This window comes from Cyprinodon variegatus, unplaced genomic scaffold, assembly GCF_000732505.1.
Source record: "Cyprinodon variegatus isolate N-32 unplaced genomic scaffold, C_variegatus-1.0 Scaffold41, whole genome shotgun sequence".
NCBI classification, from domain to species: domain Eukaryota; kingdom Metazoa; phylum Chordata; class Actinopteri; order Cyprinodontiformes; family Cyprinodontidae; genus Cyprinodon; species Cyprinodon variegatus.
Genome location: NW_015150494.1, coordinates 1,986,822 through 2,008,729, shown reverse-complemented (window position 1 = coordinate 2,008,729; position 21,908 = coordinate 1,986,822). Strand labels below are relative to the sequence as shown.

At 37.0% G+C, this 21,908-nt stretch overlaps 1 protein-coding gene across 2 annotated transcripts in view; it reads right to left on the bottom strand.

Moving 5' to 3' along the window:
* LOC107081823 (RIMS-binding protein 2-like) overlaps positions 1 to 21,908 on the bottom strand; it is a 139,687-nt gene that overhangs the window by 107,530 nt on the left and 10,249 nt on the right. For both annotated transcript variants that reach the window (XM_015370126.1, XM_015370133.1), the window contains exon 2: positions 6,885 to 7,007. The gene's annotated coding sequence lies outside the window, so the exon portion shown is untranslated. The remainder of the gene's footprint in view (positions 1 to 6,884; positions 7,008 to 21,908) is intronic.

Here is a 21,908-nt window from a genome sequence, read left to right as displayed (position 1 = left end):
ACCATTGACTTTGCATGTAAACTCGCTGCTTCTGTCGCGCCAGCTGCGCCCGGTGTGAACGCAGCATAAGAATGATCCTAGCAGGTTTGGACATACAGTATAGGTTCCGCAGTGTTTAGCGCGCACGACCCAAGTATGGAGTCCTTAGTCCTCGACGTGGCCGACCCAGGTTCGAATCTGATCTCTGGTCCTTTGCCGCATGTCTCTCCCCCTCTCTCATACCCCCTTTCCTGTCGGACTACTTACTGTCGAAAATACAAGCCACTAGTGTCGTAAAAACTCAAAAGAATAAAAATACATTCAGCTGTAATTGTAAAAATGTGTTTGTTTACAAATGTAAGTCACTAGCTAAATCAATACTGATCGAAAAGTGTAAAACCACACATATTACTTATTACCTTATATTCTACAATTGGACACTATTTCAGATCGATCTATCTGACAAAATCTTACTAACATGCATCTAAGAAGATGGTTGTAACCTATAAAATATGGAAAAGGTACAAAACGTATATGTTTCCAAGGCACAGTATGCTAAATGTGATGACTGCCAGTAAATGTTGTTTTGCTTGTGTGCATTTGTGGCACCAAGTAAACTAAAATAAACATTTCCAGCATTTGATTATTTATGCATGTCTAGATTTTGCTATACAGACACTGGCATTCCTTTAGATTATCTAAAAATAATTTTCTGATTAGCAATTAGAGGTAGCTGAATAGATGATCCACTTGAACATCAAACTAAATGCAGCTCAAATAAGCCCTGGTTCTGACATGAAGCTACGAAAAGAGGCAACGTCCATATCAATTTTCGAGCGAAGCATAAAAGGCGCAGTAATGAACCGGAGTGAAAGAGAAACACGTGTTTCTCAAATGCTGTTTGGAGAATCGCCTTGTGAGCATTGCATATCCCATTACAACACAAGCCACTAAATTGATAAATTATCTTCACAACAGCCAGCAAATCTACTCATGCAACCCACATATAGAAAATATCTCAAAAAGGATATTTCCGTGTAAAGCGATAGCGAGGCACTTCACTGACGTAAAAGCCCCTCTCAGGCTGCTCTATACTTAGAGAAAATTGCCATTTTTACTACATGAACGGGTGTTCAGTCAGGGTCCCATATAGACTCCTTCTCCAAAGACAGTCTTTGTTTTTGTGGTTGAGGAGGAGGCCTTTTCCTTAAAGAAAACTATTCTGATACAAAAAGCTCACGTGAGCCTCATATCTTATTTGACAAAGAGCAGTTTCTGCATGTTGACTGAAAACCATTACTGTGTTAATTAGATCTGACTGCACTGACATTAGATCACATATATTGTGAACAGGACGAAAAGCAAAAAAGTTTGAAAAAACTGAGCAATTTTAAACAGAATTAAAACCCTATTTTTTCTGCACACAGTTACAGCATTTCATCATATAATATGAATTTTTCAATGTTCTAATGAAAAAGAAAAACCCAGTAAGAATCAAAAGTAACAATTCTGACAGTTCAGCCATTTTTAACCCATTAAACATTAATCCTTATTTATCATTTAGATGATAAATCAATATTCTACTCATGAACTTTATCACAATAATGATAAACGATGTGATATATATACCCATCCCTAACAGGAAGACAAAATGCCATCAGTAAAAAATGCTCCTAGTTACCATCACACATATTTAACACTGAAGCACATGCATAATTTTGTGAGGGACTGATGTAGACATGTCCCCACCAACTTTGGCTTTTCTCCCCTGCTATTTTTAAGCCCTTTATCAGAATCAGAATCAAGTTTATTGCCAATTAGGTTTGCACTTACAAGGAATTTGATGGTGCAGACAAATTAAATATATATACAGAATACAGAATCTATAGATATACATAATATAAAACTTACAATATACTATATATAGTATATAGCTATATACTATATACAGAGTAGACTGTGCTTTAATGTAACGCAGGAGGATTGGAGATGCTAAGTTGCTGTAGCTTGTAGGTCCTGAACCGAATAAATAACGGACTAAAAGGTACCTGTGTCTAAGTATCTATAAATATAAATATCAGTGTATTGTGGTTCTCTTGTGTTTTAGACAATAGTAAAGCATTCAATAAATATATGTTTTAGCTCATTCTTGGAAAATAAAAAAACGGATTAAAAGCGCTCGGGTCACGTAACTGTAGGTCCATCAGCCAACACCCTTAAAGCGTCCCCACCAACTTTCATCACTAAGTTACTCCCTTGCACTGAAGCATACTGTATTTTTGAAAATTTAAAAAAATCTGCTACAGCTTACACACATAAACCCCCAGATGTAAACCACTGCAGCAAAATCAATGCAACTATGATGATATAACCACCAATATTTATGCTAATAATCGTCTATCTACTTACATGCCCTCATAGAGCAAATGCTGAGATAATATTTTAGGGAACAAAAGCATTAAATAAATAAAGGTACAGAAAGGTACCATACTCATTCATCGTGCACAGACCTCTATCCCAAGGAAATTATTTGGCTTTTTGACCCGTTTTACCAATATAGCTCTGGGAATCGATGTACCAGGACTAGCTGATAGCGGAACAGCTTTGTTTTCATAAGACAAACATTATGACTGTTAGCGTAAGGTTCCGCTTGATACCTGTATATTAAACTTTACGGAAAATTATTTAGGGAGTAAAATTATATGCAATAAATATACAACAGAGACAGAAAGGGAGGTGAGAAAGAAGAAGGGGATAAGAGGTAAGGGGAGAGAGAAAAAGAGAGACAGGGAAAAGAGCATGAAAAGAGAGAAATTAAAACAAGACAACAAAAATAGACAACAGAAGATATACAGTAATTCCTAGAAGTCTGCTTCCACACCTGTATAAGGCAATGGAATAGAAAACAAGAGAACATAGCAACAGCAAAAAGAAGACAACAGAAAACCAAAGTAGACAAACAAAAAGCTTCCAGAGCAACGGGTATCCCTTAGATATTCGTGTGTGGAAGACAAAAACCAATGTGATTACACAGTATTATCCTGGGTGATATATATCTGTAGCTGCAGCTTAGTATTTAGTATTAGAGCGCAGCCATGAACACCAAGAACACTGTGGTATGTATACATGAGCATGCTCATGTATAAAGGATTCACAAAGCCTCTTTAGAAGGAGATATGCTTATTAGCAGGAGTGAGTGGCCCCAGACTAGCCCTACATGGCCCTGGACAGAAAAAGAGGTGATGTCAGCCCAAGATATCTACTGTAGAGCAGGGGTCACCAACCTTTTTAAGGCTGAGGGCTACTTCATGGCTACCGAGTCATAGGAAGGGCTACCAATACTGACCTATGAACTGGAGGGATCAGTGTTCACCTACAGAAAATCTCATCCATAAAAACTCATTTTTATTCTTATTTTATTCTTTTTTCATTTCTAATTTTCTTTTCAATATTGTCATTTTGAAACCACTGAAATATGATGAAATAGTTAACATGATGCAATAATACATAAATGATTAAAAAGAAGAGCAACAGATTAAAAAAAATTTAAACTTAACCCACTGAGTGAGTTCTTCTGTTTTCAGAAGATGGAGAGGGCAACCCATGTGGTCCTTGAGGGCCCCTTGGTGCCCGCGGGAACCGCGTTGGTGACCCCTGATCTAGAGGCACCCCAGATCACTGGGACACCAGGAGGGCAGATATAAGGATGGCTAAGACAATAATGTACAGTCCCTGAGGGGCCCGACCCAGAAGGCCATAGTGCCGATGTCGTGGCAGCACCACACGGAACTCCATCAGTGGTCGGTCACGTCAAAGTTGGATCCGGATGAGAGCTCTGGGGTCTCGGATCCCAGTAACCCCCCAGTCGGGACTCAACAGGACCAGGAGGCCCCGGCCCGGCCAAGCAGCACCAAAAATGAGAAATCGCACACTGACATACCCAACCCGTACCTAGAGAACCATAAGCGCTCCTACAGACACGGAACCTGTCACTGACAGGGAGCATAAGAAGGGGGAAGAGGCAGGCCCTGCTCATAGTTGGGGCCTAGGATGTTCAGTAGGTGGGGGGAGGCAAACACTCCAAGGAAAGATAAGACAAGGGGAGCAAATCAAAATGAAACATACTTCTAATACACTAACTTGTATTCAAAGTATCTGAAAAACCCGTAAAAACATTGTAAAATTCTCTCTAAATTCATTTAAATGTAATTTCCTAGTGTTTAGGATTTTTCTCCATACCAACAGGAAATAACTTTGCCATTAACTTTTGTGAACCACTTGTAAGAAAGCAGATCTGCTTCTAAGAGACTTTTTTTTTGCTGACAAAAACATATCAGCGACAGTCAGCTGCATCAAAGGCAAAATGCCATCACCAGAACGCATGTGCTGATTGTATCTCCTTCAAAATATTTTAGTGCTGTAGGCTGATAGAGTTTTCTGAAAGAGTCCCTCATGCTCTGTCAGTTTTTCATTATCATTTCACTCAGTGTTATATAGGTCCATGCAATATTGGTAATTACAGAGGTTGTGACAGTGTTTTAAGATTTATAATCACCTCTTTTTCTTTTACACCCGGGGGACCTACCGGTAATATCACCGCCTCTCACATACACACTTAATTACTAAAATTTTATGGGCCATTATCTGTTGTCCAAGTCTGAACAACTGGACGTATAGTAGCTCTAAAGCAATAGTTATCCTCTAGTGAGACATTTCCCAACATTGAATGTATCCAAAGGTTGATATTTTCACACAGATATGACAGTAGATGAGGTCAGGAAGTAGTCCCACGGTCAAAGCTTCCTATTAAGTATGTCACATAAATATCTAAACAGTTTCTATGCTAAATCACAAAAAGATCTTTGGGGAACAGAAGGAAAAATGTTTTATTTTCCAGTTAATTTCTAGTCATGCTCAGTTTCTTTGAGAACCCTGCGCTGCACGTGACTGAAATGCCAAGCAAACCCTGAAGACATGCTGACAAGCTAATTATCAAGCAGCCCTGTCACAAGTGGGCAGAAAATGTAAAAATAAGGTTCACACCACCGTCATTATGTAAACAATCACAGTTCTTGGTGCTAACCTCACACCCCAGCAGACTACAGCTGGCGGACTTTAACGCAAGAGGGTCGCACTCTCAGTGAGAGACAACAAGGGTGAGGCTTCTGAAAGCCATTTGAGAATCAGAGCTTCTTGTATTTGGCATTTCATCTAACCCTAACTTAATTAACATGGCATAAAAAATGTGATGCAGAACACAGCTTTGTTATTTTTGTAACCATCACTGCCAAAATCGCTCTTCCAGCACATCACACTATTAGCAATTGTCTGTTCCGTTGTGAATCAACACACAGAAACTGTTGATAACAAAAGCCTTGGTTTATGGTTGAGTGAAAAGATGTCACCCATAAAATGAAAACAACAGTGTGCTAAAAGCTGAAGAGACATGGAGAGGAGGACCAGCAGCTTCATGCGCACAGTTACACACACAATACTCATTCTGTTTTATGCATGCGCAGCACTGGGATCTAATTAATAGAGATCATTCAAAACGGACTACAGACACGGGGGGAAATCCATGGAATTACCACCAGCCTATGTCAGACAGCACTGCCTTGAAAAAGTCCAAGCCAGCATTTCTCTAGTAAGCACAATTACTATCAGTAGAATTTCCAGCAACATGGCTACTGGATCAAAATCCCAACACATGGAATTAGACAAGGGTGTAACTTTGAGTCTAAGCTTTATTTCTATTTATGTAATCTTCTTTCATGAGGTCCCTATCTAGAAATAATAACCAACTCATTGCTTTCAGTCATTTACTTTCCAGGACACTCTCCTCCTTATAGAGGTATGGACATAGTATACAGTCGCTTGCATTTCCATCACACCGAGCATGCATGCAGCAACAGTGGAAAGGAAAAACTCCCTTTGAACAGGAAGAAACCTCCAGGAAAACCAGGCTCAGTGTGAGCATCCTTCTGTTGAGCCCGAACGGGGTTCAAGGAGACAGAAGCACACACACAAAACGAACAACGAAAGCACTAATCCATTAATATGTCCGATTTCAGAAAAGAATGCATTGGACTTTGTTCAAGGTTTGGAGATTTCGATTCCCTACTGATGAACTAGCGCGATGCAGTTTGGCCTGTCGCGGTTGGGTTCAGTTGTGCGTGCCATCTACACTCATCAGTTATCTTGGTTACTGTCCTCGGACCGATCTCAGCATGGTTTCAAAAGGGTAGTGGAAATATGGCTTAGGTCACAAAACTCAAACCAACTCACAATGGCATCTTCATTTTCAGAAAGAACTCCAATGTTCTGCATAATCACCTAATCTTATTCCAAAGTAGTTCTATAATATAAGGGATGAATGGCTATAGCACATATGTAGAGCCAACATATTCATGGTAACTGTAAGATGAGATCACACCAATATGAGCAAAAATCTGAGGAATATTTGACACATGTTCAGTTTATGCATAGATCAATGAAGCAAGTTAGATGGAAAATGGCACTAAGTTTGCTTATAGGTATATGGTATCGATTTAAACTGACATAAACTGGTGCTAGTAGTTTCTCTGCAATAATCTATGGATTTCAAAAACCAAGTAAAAAGAGCAAACATGGTCAAAATACCAAGAATTGTTCCCCTTTGGTGGAAGTTACCAGGTAAAATTAGAAGACATAAACAGAAGAGGGCACAGCTTATTTCAAAATTAGCCCAATAACTTAAGGCCTTATTTTCATGGTTCACCACTTTATAGTCCAATGATAGGAGAATGAAACAAATGCCCCAAAAAGCTGCAGGCAAATGCCTCCAGGGGAGTCTGCAATTGCCCTTAATTGCTCATGCCATGCCATTGTCTTCAGGCCTTTGTCTCACTTTGACACAGCACACTCACCAGTAACTTTTGATGGAGCTTTTGGTGTTTTAGTGATCCTTGGTTCAGTTGGACAGGCCTGCTGTTGTCTTCTAGTGGGTGAATGTAGTCCACAGAGTAAGGGGGCAGAATATCGTTTTTCAGCTGAAAACAAAACAACAACATAAAGAAGTCAATTACAGTACTGTTCATTTGTTCCATTTTCAAAATCCCAAAACAGTTTTTTTGGTAGCTAAATATTTAAATTACTGCCATTTCTGCTAATGTAGTTTCACTATAACTTGATCCAGCCTGCTTAAAGGTAACATCACAAATTTGCTTTGCTCATGTGAAAGACAAATTCAGCAGTTTTAAAACTTTGAAATGAAAAACAAACAGAGACAATTATAGCAAAGTAAACAAAGCAGAGCTAATCATCACTCTTATCTAGGATGATGGCCCAAAAGCCCAAAGTTAATAACATCTTTGTACCTCTATTATTCTATAAAAAAATAAAAAATAAAAATGTCCTGGGATCTAGGGTCTTTTCGCTTCCTCCCACAGTTCAAAAACATGACTGTTTTAACTGTGTGACTGTCTTACCTATCCAGGGTGATTACTAACTCGTAATTGCAGTCCGGTATTTGGGTATTGAAATCTTAGTAAGTCAATTCTTCTTGAAATAAGTTTTGAATTGAGCAGGTAACTAAGAAACTTTGCCAATGGAACAAGAAAATGTACATTCATAATAAGGAAAAAAAAACTGCAGTTTCTAATTTTGAGTGCATACAATCTAATTATCTTATTTTAGGGTAAAAATACTTACAGTAGGGAAACATTTGGATTTAAACACCCTGCTATTTTTCAAGTTCTCCCACTAAGAAATCATGTAGGGGTCTGAAATTGTCACCATAGGTGCATGACTACTTTGAGACACATAATATTTAAAAAAAAAATCCAGAAGTCATAATATATGATTTATTTGTATATTACAGCTGCAAATAAGAATTTGAACACCTGTCTATCAGCTAGAATTCTGACCCTCAAAGACCTGTTATTCTGCCATCAAAATGTCCACCTCCACTCCATTTATTATCTTAAATTAGACGCATGGTTTGAGGTAGTTAGCTGCATAAAGACACCTGTCCACCCCATACAATTAGCAAGAATCCAACTACTAACATGGCCAAGACCAAAGAGCTGGGGTGTTTTTCTGCACATGGAACAAGGTGACTGCACTGTATTAAAGAGAGGATGACCGGGGGTATGTTTTGTGAGATTTTGGGGAACAAAATCAGTTAGAGCATTGAAGATGGGTTGAGGCTGGGTCTTCCAACATGACAATGACCCAAAGCACACAGCCAGGGTAACCACGGAGTGGCTCTGGAAGAAACATATCAAGGTTCTGGCATGGCCTAGCCAGTTTCCGGACCTAAAACCAATAGAGAATCATTGGAGGGAGGTCAAACTTTGTATTTCTTAGTGACAAGCCCAGAAATCTAACTGATCTAGAGAAGATCTGTGTGGGGGAGTGGGCCAAAATGCCTTGTGCAAACATGCTGGAAAACTACAGGAAACCTTTGACCTGCACTTTTTTCTGAAAATAAGTACATTTTGTCTTGCATCGAGGAGGTAATGGAGATACTTTGCCAATGGAAAGAGACAATTTACATTTAGAAAAAGCAACTGAATCGTCTTATTCAAAGTTTATATTAAGAGTAAAAATACTCATTCAATAGGCAAATCCTCTTATTTACCTACTAACATTAAGGGTAAATACACTTGATTTAAAACATTTTTATTCATTTCTTGGTCATTTTTCCAGTGTAATTGGGGGAACTTTCAAAATAGCAGTGTTCAAATACTTATTTTCCTCACTGTATTCCATTCTCAGATCATCTTATTTACCTGCTGAAATCAAATGTAAATATACTTATTTTAAGATATTTGCGATATGTGCAGTTTTGTACTGTGTAGGTTCAAAAAGGATTTTTTATGGAAAAACTTAGTGTGCACATAAATTATTTTAAAGAAAAATATATTAACTTGTATTTAAAGTAAATCAAGAATTGGGTAGAAAAGTATTTATACTTCTCTTACTAATTGTCATAAAATATTTTTCTGGCAACACAACTGTATTCTTCTTATATGCCATAGATGTTCAACATCTATGGCATGTTTCCTCTCAGAGTTTTACTAATTATTTTTAGTTATGAGCTCCAAGGTTTGATGTCTTTTTTGCCAATGTAAAATTCTAAATTGGGAAAATTTACTGTCATTCAAAAGAAAATATAGAGTAGAATAAAATATAATATAATAGAAAATCACTTTATTGTCCCAAAATGTGGAAAATCTGGGTATATATGGTTGAACCTAAAAAAAGTAACATTAAACTTAAATCTGCCAGCAGTTTGGATAATATTGGTATAAAGAGATTGACACACAGACAGATAAATATGCACAAAAACAGAGAACAACAACTCAAAGATACACTATCAGTAAACAAAATACATTTTTCCTTTAATAGATGGGTCACAGTTTCAGATTGACAGAAGTGGGATAGATGATCAAAAAGGCATTGCTAACGTACATAATTGTAGAGTCGTAACTGAGTGGGATTAGAATAACCAGATTGTGGGGCCCTTCTTGATTGCATTAGCTCTCCACGGAGCTTAGAACTGCTATGTTTACCCAGCATGCACTGCAAAGTATCGCACATAAAAATAACACTGAAGCACTACTTCAAGCAGATACTCAGAAACCCACAAACGATATGAAAAAGGTAAAAATAACATCTTCACTCAATGTTTAACCACTTAGCAATGGAGGTTGATAGCACTACCTAAGTCGCTTGTTATTGCCCAGCTAGTGGTGCTGGCTGGAAATTATAATGCCCTCTATTCAATTATTCATGGTTCCAGTCAGGTGGAACAAGATGCTGCTTTTGTGTCATAGAGGGAGAACTGTAACTCGACTCAAGTCTAAAAGACCATCGCTGCTTGCAGGAAAGAACTTCATCAAGGAAGTTTGGATGCATCTAAACTACAAACAAACACCGGATGTCATGATATTCCCCTGGCTGCTTCCATGTGATGTTTTCCTGCAATGTTCAGACAGGGAACAGTGATTCAGGAGGGTGGGCAACAGAGTAACAAACCCCTGGGTGCATTTCACTGCCCCACTCTGCTGCATTTTGTTGGTACTCAACGTTATAATTTGCGACCATGGCCAAAAGATTGTGTTTTTTCATCTATGCCATGTTTTAATGCTGCATACTAAAGCTATGTTGCTTTTTTGCACTGCCACTCATGGGAACAAGTTGTGCTATTTTTAAACCACTTGTCCCCAGCTGCACATCTTCAACCAGGGGCCAGTGGGCAATTAGTGTTTGTTTCTCAGGGCATGGGGCATTGCTGGATTCTTTCTAACCCAGGAGGACATCTGGAAACAGAGTGTTTTTGTCCTGTACCTTTACCCCTGCCGCAAGGCACAGCTCTCAAAGCAGCGACTGCGCCTCCACCAGCATCACCTTTTAACTGCACACAAGACCATCTCTAATCCGCAGCTATTTATGTGCTGAAATATCATTTTGTTATTTATTTTTGAGATTTACTCTCATTAATACAGTAAAAAAAACATACTTTTAAAATGTAAATAAAATATTGGTATACATTTAGCAGTGCTGCTTTATGTGATTTACTTAAGTCGGCAAAATGTTTAAACGTTATTGAGTGCTTTTCTAATTAATACGGTTCAAAGGAACCAAAAGTAATTACCACTGGATAATAAGGTAAAAAAAAAAGAAGCAACAAAGAGCTTAATGGCTGTCCTAAAGGTTATAGCTACAACTTTCCACCAAAAATTTAAAAGGAAAAATATTTAGGGTATAAATATTGCTCTATAAATTTTCCACAATATATAAGTATAGTCTTCTACTTATAATGTCAACATTGACATTAAAGCATTCTACAACAAAAGGAGTAGCAGGTTTAAAGGCATAGTGGCAGATGTTCTATTTCTGGGTGGATCATCTAAATAAGTGGTCCATTCTAATTGTCAATCATTCTGGTGATATGGTTATAGGTCGTTCTACGTGATCGTCCCTATTTTCACCTAATGGCGAGAAATACCTACCTGCTGAGAATGATCTCCCCTCTTGCACACTGGTGAGAAAACAGATTGATATATGAATGTAAAGGGATCTTCAAACATATTCTCAATGTTTTTTTTATTTCTTATGAATTGATGCCCTAAAACTGAGAGTTTTGGTGGATATATAAATTTGAATGAATATGATTTTTACTTGTATGTAGACACGTTTTAGTCAATGTATATGTTCTCTGCTCAGTGGATAGCATTTTCCACTTTTTCTATGAACACCATTCTATATGATTTCCGACAAAACATTAAGGATACATTTAAAAGTTCCCTTTTTGTTCATATTTTAATTCATTTTCTCATCAATGTATAAGAGTTTAGGGTAATGCAGGGTAGTCCCGTGACGTCCCGCAGGTTTTCTTGGCATTTATCTGTCCACCAAAACTCTAAATCTTAGGGCATCCATGCATACGAAATATGAAAACATTAAGAATATGCTTAAAAGTTACCTTTTCGTTCATATTTCAACCTGTTTGCTCATCAGTGAGCAAGACGGGAGTTCATTCTCGGCAGGCAGGTATTTCTCTGAATAACACCGGTGGTTATTCTGACATAGTGGAAAAATTGCAAATCTTTTGGAAAGTAAGCTTGTATGAGCAATGCAAACAGCAACTTTTAAACAGAGCGTGCCCAAGGAGAAATGGGCTCCTGCATGCTCTGGCACACGTTTAAGAGGCTTTCCCTCTCGGGAACGGGTACAGGGTTGTGCATGTGCAATTATTTTAAAGGTGGAGAGGGCGGGTCTTGTCAAAAATTTGCAAACATCCTGCACTATACCTTTAAGTCACTTGATCTGAAGCCCAGTATTTGCCAGATTGCAGCAGCTCCACCATCACTCTGAGGAATGGCTTTCCTCTGGTTTTGAATTTGTGAGTTGAATGTTTGCTATTATTTAGCTTGGTTAACATTAACTTCAGCTGACCTAGCAACTGACCTAGCAACTGACTCAACAGAATGAGAGTGGGCAAGCAAGAGTGTGCCACTTAGTAGTTTTACTTTAAAACATGTACTATATATAAATCAGATAATCATTTAAGAAATATTCCCTTCCCTGATTGATTCTCATTGGCATGGGAGCTTTTACATCTGTGGAGCTCTGCTCATAGCAGATGATTTAAAATCTAATGTTCACAAAATGACCTGGACCTTAGTGCAGCATTGAAAACTGTTGATCATTCTATTTCCTTAAAGCACCTGCAAAACCTGGTCTGTCTTTCTTGTACCGCACTGGATGGGTTTACATCCTGCCTGAAGGCCTGGACATTTTTCAGTGAGGAACTTTACATCAGAGACCATAAAAATCACTTGGTGCTCCATAAGTTTCCAACTTAGGGCTGCTCCTACTCAATATCTACATGTTCCCCTTAACTTAAATTAAACAAGAAAATAGAAAAAATAAATAAAAGCAGAATAAAGGCAAATGAAGATAATAGCAGGTAACAGTTCAACATCAACATAAGTTAACATGACCATGCAGACGATACAAAGATATACATTATGATGTCACCAAGTGACCATGAACCCATTCAAACATTGGTTAATTTTTGGCCAAAGGAGGAACATTCCAACATAGTTAGCACACAGCTATAGTTAATATCGCTACATTAGAAACCACCAATAAGGCTCTAAATCTTGATGGACCCAGACCTGAACCTTCAGAGGCTCATAAAGACAGGAAAAGAGTCAGCCTTGTATCTCCTAAAGAACACCTCCAGGATTAAGGACTAATGTCTCAGTAGGACCTTGAAAAACTCATGTGTTCATTTTAAGTAAAATTAATACCTTAAAGAGTCGTTACTGAGTTTTCTAATGCTACTGCCACCTGGGGCAAAAACACAGAACTGCAGCCCTATTCTGCTCATTTTCGTAGCTTACACTCATTTGTGTGCTACGAAAATGAGCAAGTTTGTTTTTGTTGTTTTCACCTTACGTGGAATCGCCATTGGTGTCTGTATCAACGAAATCCATCTCAATTTGAATGCATTGATTGTTTGCTAGGCTAGATCCATTTGCAATGAGCACGATTGACGTCACACCCGCAGATGAGTGCTAGAACTTCTGACCCAAAAGCAAATGCTGGGACAATAGGCTAGAGGCTTATAGATGCATTGATGCTGAACTACTGAGGTGCCTGTTTGCTCATCAAACAATCTTTAAGGTAAAAAAAAATGGTTATTTTTAAGGCCGTTTTCAGTAAAAACTTTGTAAATGTGTCTTTAATAGTGTCTTCACATGTTTGTCAAAAAGGTAACCAGACAGCTGCAGCTGATCCAAAAGGCTACTGCCAGTGTACTCACTAAAATTAAGAAAGTAGAGCACATCACACCAGTTTCAAAGTCCTCTGGCTTCCAGTATCTCAGAGAATAGACTTTGAAATTCTTCTTTTATAGTTGTGTATACGCACGTCTTAAATCTCTTAATGGCTTAGCTCCAAATTATATTACATAATCTGGATCAACTACCAGGACCTCTCAGGTCTACTGGATCAGATCTCTACATACTCAGAACCAAACCCAAAGAAACAGCTTTTAATTCTTATGCTCTACTAATCTGGAATAAACTCTCTGAAAAATACAAAAATGCTGAAACCCTCAGTTGCATTAAATTGAGATTAAAAACATCTTTGATTGAAGAGATCTTCGACTAAGCAATCAAAACATTATTAGACAGGTTTCATTGCAATTTTCCTTTCATTTTTTATATAATTATCCTAATATATAATTTTTTATTTACTGTAGTAATTTGTGTTACATCTATGTCACTGCATTGTTCTCTTCTTTTTCCTTTTTTTTTTCGTCTTGCCACATATAAATATATAAATAAACTTCCATTGCCTTCAAACATGATGTTATTTGTTGAAACTGATGCTGCATTTTTGGGGGTATAACTGACAGCAAATGATCCAGCGCATTAGTTTATATTTGGATGAGCAGCTATAATGAGTCTGTTTAGGAGTCTGCATGTCATGATAACCTCTTTAATATATTTTAGCCAGGGTAAAGGAAATCAAATCCCTCTTATTACGGCTTCTTTATGCAATAATCCTTTGTCCCTACTCATTGATGGGACAGTAAGAAAACCATGGACTGGACAGCAAGCCTGTAGCCAGAACCTGAAGAGACCTGTAACATAATGTACCCTATCAGCAAGTGGACAAATATGAATCACTGCACAACAGAGGTCACAATGTTCTAAATGCCTCTGGACAAACACACATTTTTATTTGCAGTAATCTGTTGTGAAATATTACCTTTTTAATATAATAGAGTGAAATACACCCCACATAAAAAGAACAGGAAAGTCTGTAGCCAGTTTTCATCCCATTACTTATCCCCAGTATTAACAGGTGTGCAACAATTGTGCCTTGAACTGACTGGCAAAGTGATTCTATTGAAATGCCTCTCAATAATATTTTGTCCAAAAGCAAGCAATTAACCTCCACTGAGGCGGACAGCACACAAAGCAGAATGTGTTTAATATTAGGACTGGAAACTAAAGGTGTAAAAAAAAAAAACACTTTTAAACAGACGTCATGGATTAGCGGACCGGGGTTCGGATCCGGACCCAACCTGATTTAAAACATTTAGGCTACATGTGATACAAATTAGCCAATGAGTTGCTGTCAGTCTGGGTTGCTGCTGCTGCTACTTTTAGACACAGCAGGCAAACCTGTGGCAAGCCGGGCGATGGGAAAGAAGGAGAAGATGATGAGAAAAAGAGAGCAGAGAAAGTGTGGACTGCTGGAAGAACTGCGTTGAACTGGTGAAAAAAAAGTGAAATGGCGTGCTCAAAGATGACCCTGCACATTTAGAGGATGTTTGGCTCAACCTGCTGCTGTGAAGCAGGATTCTCCACCATGAGCATAATCAAAAATAAATATGGATCCAGGCTCTCCATTCAAACCCAGGTTTAAATCCTTGCAGGGCAGCCTAAAGCCCACTGCCAACATTAAGACAGAAAAAAAAAAAAAAAAAAACAGATGGTCAGTTCAGGTGTTTTATAAAATATGTGAATCAGGAAATTGTCTATATACCAAATTGAACGATTGTCGTTTCTTTACTTCAAAAAACAATTCAGAACTTTTTTTTTTTTTTTATTTAAAATTTCAATTTATAACATGGATGCATTAAAGCCTGCTTTTTTATTTCAGTGTAAAATGCTCTTTGAAGTAACAGATTATAATTAAAAATGTCTCCAGACCAATACTGGTTGAAGATTTTTTTGTATTTGGACCCCGCTGATTTTTAATTGGTTACCCCTGCTTTAAAGAGAAGATCATTATTTGATGCTGTGTTTTTTAGCCAAAAGGAACATGACAGAAGTCATTCAGAACCTGCTGATGTTCATATGAACTAAAAAAAAAAAGAAAAAACGAGAAAGCAAGATGTTTATTAAACATCAGTCGTGAACCTGAACACACGGTGCGAACACAATAACCTAAAGCTTTAGTATAAGCACCGAGGCAGACACAGAGTCCAAGATTAAACCCACAGAGATAAGCTGTTTTATCACAAAACAAATCCCGACAAATAATCATCAGAGCCTGTGGATTTTGGCAAGATCTAGATAATCACCCCAACCCCCACCTTCATGTGTGATTGGCCAAACTATCTGAACAAATTCACACATTACTTCAGCTCACAAGGAATAAAACAGATCTGGTGATACTCAACGCAGGGATTGACATTTTCTGCATTCTTATAAACTTGTAAAATTACAACTAGATCTAACGCTATCTTTAAAGTATTGTATCATATATTTTTTTCAATGTTGAGGACTGACACAGGGGTGGTGTCATGTCATTTATGAAGTAGAAGTAAAATAAATATTTTTTTCTCTCTCATAATGATCTAAAAAGTTTTGATCTTAATTAAACTGTCCCATGAGTTTGCATGTCTCAATAATATTAAATTGATTATACAATTCTTCTTGGTTAGGTATCAAAAAAGAGTAAATAAATAAAAAAAGCTGTACTAGCTTCAGCTACTGCATTCAGAAAGACCCCGGGCCAGGACTCAAACCCGAAACCTTCTTCCTAAATTCTCTATTGTGTAGGGAACATTTGTAATCCTAAAAGATTAGCTAGATGGCTAGATATTAAATCAGTAAAAGGTTCAAGTGTTTAATATATATATATATATATATATATATTTATATATTGTGAAAGAATGGTACCCTAGGGATGTCACATTCGTAAAAAGTCCTCTGTAGATGAATTGGACAGACGGCCATCAGAGGCGTTTTCTTCTCCAGACTTTTATAGAACTCGCTGCTGAAAAGTCAGTTGAATTTGACAGACTGAAAGAATCCAATTTTGCCCTCTAAACTTAAAAGGAATGACATGAAACATTAGGAAACAACTGTTCCAGGAACCGAGACTAAAGCACAGCCAAAATCTTAAACGAAAAAGCATCTTTTCAAACAGCTCATAAATGTTATATTACAAAAGACTCGTTTTAGCAGGGGAACACACCTCTTCATTGAAGAAAAGATAGAAGCATAACCTGCTTCCCTTCCAATTACCGTATGTGAAAAGCAAAAAGAAGACAGCAGCATTCAGGCCTTTTATGACATGCAGGCAGGTGTAAGCACATTGCAACCGAACCATATGCTGATTTGGATCAGACCAACTTTGGAGTCTAAAATGGAAGCTGTATAATCCTGCTGCAGGGGATCTTCTCCAGAACAGACACTGTATATATCAACTGATATAATTATGTTTATTCATTATTGACATTTAACAGCAAATCTACTTCAAATGCTAATGAAAATATATTTGTTTAAAATACTTTTTTTCCCTGTTGAAAGAAAAAAATGTAAAGAACATAAGAGGGGCCTAACATGAGGAAATGAATTTAAATTGTATGTATCTACCAGTTCAAATCCAACTACGGCTTTTGTTATATTTTAAGTCAATCAATTTCTCTGCTTATAACAGGGGCAGTTTCCCCTAAAAGTTCACAGTTGCCTTCCTGTAAATTTCCACTGTAATGTTTTGGGTCAGCCTCTCATTTTAGCCGTTTTTCTTGAGGACTTTTTGCTTGATTAATTTGACTGTATGATCTGGTTGAACTGTAAAGTGCCTTGAGATGACATGTGTTGTGAATTTGGCGCTACAGTATATAAATAAACTGAATTGAATTGAATTGATTCCCAAAAATATATAACATATATTTGTCTCTTTTTAATTATTTGCATAAAATGAGTGTTAACGTGAGATATATCAGATCCCTACAATAAAATTGAAAACATACAAAACTTAGTTATTGCACAATTAACCTAGTTAATGAGATACCCCTTGCAATTTCAATTTCAGGCAGTCTGGAGTGTGTAATAAAGAACTACATTTACATATATACTAAATATTGTCTGCACTAAACGCAGTCAAGCAACTGCTCTATAAGATCTACGATGCAAGCAGCAAGCTCAGCAGCTCATCAAGGATTTTGTTGGGAACTCCTTATTGTTCATTAAAGGATTCCTGAACACTGATTCCTGAAGCAAATCCATAGTTTAACATAAAATAAACAGTAGAAAAATGTTTAATCTAGTAAATCTACAGAAATCACCTTTACTCTGCAATATTTGTTTTTTTTATATTATATATTTACTGTAAGTCTGTTAGCATAATTCATTCTTTGAATGTGAATTTATGTTGGTTTATACAATATTTAATAAATGATGTACTCCGTTCTTGAACATAGTCTCAGTACAGGGTTAGTGTATGAAGCTCTGACATGTTTTGTGTTCTTATGATTTTGTTTCTGTCCAGCTGACTCCTGATACACCCACAGCTGACTGTGCACCGCTGTAAACAGCCCAACATTTTGTATTATCTTCCTCGTACTCATCCCTCTGATGCCGGTCAGTCAGGGATTTGCTTCTTTTAATTAAGTTCTTATTTTAAAGGTATTTTTCCATTTTTAAATGCAGATTTAAAAATTTAATGGTATATTTAATATTTTAATTGTTTATGAGATCAATAAATAAATGTTGATTTAATTACTGACCCTCCATATAGCTCAGGGATCACATCACAATGATCCCACTGTTATAAAACATTAAGTAGACATAAGAAACTTCATCATTACAACAAAAACTTCTTGAACAGTAAATTCAATACCACTTCAATCAGGATCCAAAGGCAATTAAATCCAAGCTTAGACCATATCTAGCTTAATAATTTCTGTAATGTATAATATTGGAGCATTAAACTTTCCTGCAAAATAAATTTTCTACATTAAATAAATAAATATAACAGCATTAGTGGTGCTTGGATCGAAATAATCAAATTTAGGTGTTAGGCACCATTAATTGCAGTGTCACCATTGCTCCATCTTTGTATAGTGTGAGCCAATGTTTGGTGGAAGTCACTTCTGCACAGTCCAGCTGTGTACTACGAAGCCAGTCACTAAGCATTATCATAATTCAGTTCAGCCAATTCACAACACATCAGACTTCCAGAAGCTTCACAAACAGAATTTATTCAAATCATACTGACAGCCTTATCAAAATATGTATTTAAAGTTAATTTCTGAAATCTGAGCAATAAAGGAGATTTTATGAATTTAAAAGAGTCAAGAAAATTTCGACATATATTGCCAATTATCCTTTAAAGCAACCATAGTTTGATAGTCGGTTATATAAATTCACACATTTATGATTTTAAACAATCAAAAAAGAAAACTTAATACCAGATGGTGGTGGTATTGCTTCAGTTCTTAGCCAACCCCAAGAATTTAAAGATGTAAAAGAGGACAATGAGAGAGAGAAAACTGCTTACATAAATCTCATCTACTACTAATTATTATGATGATTATTATTATTATTATGAATGTGCACTTAGACATATCGTACATTTAGAAACTCTGATGGCAAAAGATTGTTTGAGAAACGGAATTTTTCTCACAGTGTGTTGACCACCCTCATATAGCCTCCTCCCCCCCACCCGCTAGCTGCATCTAAGCCACAGAGCAAAAGCAAAAGACCATTCGAAGACGCCAGGTGAAGCAAAAAGGAGACAATTTTCCCAGTAAAATTAGTCTGGCACCAGACTAACCATAGATCACTCGAAAAAGCATAGAAGGCATTACCTCAAAAACATTATAAAAGGTGAGAGAACAGTTTAAAAATCCACTTGCAGGAAAATAACCTTATCTTTCGTGATGTGTCCTTCAGTCTGATGTACCAGAATCTTTAGAATATGGCAGAAAAATGTTGACTTTCTGTGTGGATGTATGCCTCTGGTAAAAAAAAAAATGAATGTCATGATATGGAAAAATTCTGTTAAAATATTAAAACAACATCCAAAGTCATCCATCATGGAGTTAAGGACCTTCTACAAATGTTTTTTTCTGAAAGTACAATGATCTTTAAGCCAAATAAGTTACAAAGGCTGCCTACACACCTAAATCAGGGAAGCTGGTTTTGTCAGGAGGAATGGGACAAAATTCCAGCAAACATTTTAAGAAAATCTTGTTGAAGGCGATCCAAACAGGATTAGGCTAATACAAACAGTTTTTATAATCAGAAATCAGGATGGGTTAAGCCTTAGTTAATGCCTGACAGAATTTAAATATGTGGTTTTAAATGTATAGACTGTGCGGGGCTGTGTGTTTTGACCAAAAATTAAAAAAAATTATTTTCACTAAAATTGCAATTGTGATTTAAATAAAATTTTCCACCTAACAGTACCACATGTATATACATTTTTGACTTAAGGGTTTCATTGTTTTCATGGCTTTTAATTCCTTTTTTTGCATTACTTTAAAGTTCTTTTCTGGAACCTGCTTGCTTTGACCCACTATGCATTGTATCTGTAAGAAAGCTCTAACTCTCTCTTCCCTCTCTTCCAACTAAAGCAGACTTCCAAGGGCTGTAGTGAGAAACTTATGGTTTTAGTCTTATTAAATGTAATGTGGCAAAAAAAAAAACATAAGCGTCTTTTAGTTTGGAATTTGTGTTTTTCAAAATTAGGGTTTTTTTTGTAAATGCAATTAACAGTTAATCCCTAATAGAGACAAAATGAATATTCTTATGATTTAACCTTTAGTGACGTCATCAATGGTTGCACTTAAGTGAAGGCATGAACAAGTACATAATAAAATGTGAGTTGAATGATGAAATCTAAAATATATATAATATAAAATATTAAAAACCAAATATATATTTATTATTATTAATTATATAAAACATAATTAAAGAAAAATACCCTGAGGATACATTAAAGGGAAGTGCTTGAATTATGACACGCAGAACAGACCAACATTCAGAGCCAGGGATGTGGATGCTGACAACGATAATGCACTTTCACTCTCCTGTCACACAGTCTCCAGGAGTCATCTTTACAGCGATTTCCCAGTGAATAAGATGTTATGTAACAGCGGCTGTGGACCCTGCTGTTCATATCACTAATGCCTCACACTGTGGCAGGGTCACATGCTTTATCCAGGCTACATCCAGGCGCCGGCGACAGCAGCGCTCCAGCTGTTACTACAGCCTAACTTCAGTCACTCAGGACCATGCTGAGCTATGCCTTACCCTAACGGCTGACCCTCCACTGAGCAGCCATGTTTAGCTCTACAGGTCGCCTCAACACCAGCACAGGATGGTATTCTACAATCAATACTGTTTTAGCAAAGGATATTGCTTCATAGAATGCTATATTTTTGTTATATATTGTGTTGTAGAGGAGTGATCAGTATGTAACTAAATCAGCTATTGACTTTTGTTCCCACGAACACTGCATCATATATTTTCTACAAGGAAAGATATTAGTTTTATTGTAGTTGTGTCTCTGTTTTGTCCTTAAACCACAGCTGATCACATTAGATTCCTGGTGATGCTAAGAACAGTTCTACGAAATTCATGCTATTAATAAATACTTTTTTCACTGTTTCCCAGTGCTTGTTTAGGAGAAGAGATTGCTGCAAACCAACTACTCCATACAACTGTAAGACAAACCACTTTTACCAACTGTAATTTGTTATTATGAATATTTATAAAAACATTTTCTCCGCATGCTGATTTTTATTGATATTTCTCCCACTCTTCCTTTTGTTCCACCATAGTAGCAACAGCCAGATAACAGATGAAACTCTGTCTAAGAGTCTAGAGCAGGGGTCATTAATTAAAAATCAGCAGGGTCCGAATAAAGAAAATCAAAGGTCCTGAGACATTTTTAATTATCATCTGTTACTTTAAACAGAATGTAGAACTGAAATTTAAATGAGGTTTTCATGCATCCATGTTATAGATTGACTTTTTAAATGAAAAAATGTTTGCCATCTCTACAGCATCCAACCATCTGTCTGTACCTGTTCATTCTTGTTGTGTTGTTATGGCAGGTGCTGGTGCCTATGTGTAGCGGTCATTGAGCAGCCCTAGATAGGGCACCAGCACAGCACAGAGAAACATGGACAAATGGGACAAACAAACATTAAAAACACAATCCTATGGACAGTGTGGGAAAATCAATTCACCAAACACTCATATTTGGGGGAAGTCTTTACAACTCATTTTAAGTGCAGAGCAGACTGTATAGCTGTGTTTACAACATCATCAGTATGGAAGACAGATTTGGGACATTCTGCTGGTGCCCAGTCAGTGGGGCGCGGTTCCACCTCAGGTGAGGGAGTAAGCATCAACAGAGTCATACAGCTGCTGTTCCCTCTCCTTCTTTAAGTTCACCCATAATAGTAAACATGCCTGAGAGTTTTATCAATGCCTGATGAACCACTTCAGCGACCACATTCTTCACAAGCAAGAGGGCACTCAGAAGGTTTCCAAAGTCAAACCAACTTGCCCCAAATGTCACACATTTTCACACATTTTAACAGTCTAGTCTCAAAAACAGCAATAATAACAAAGCAAATATATATATATATATATATATATATATATATATAT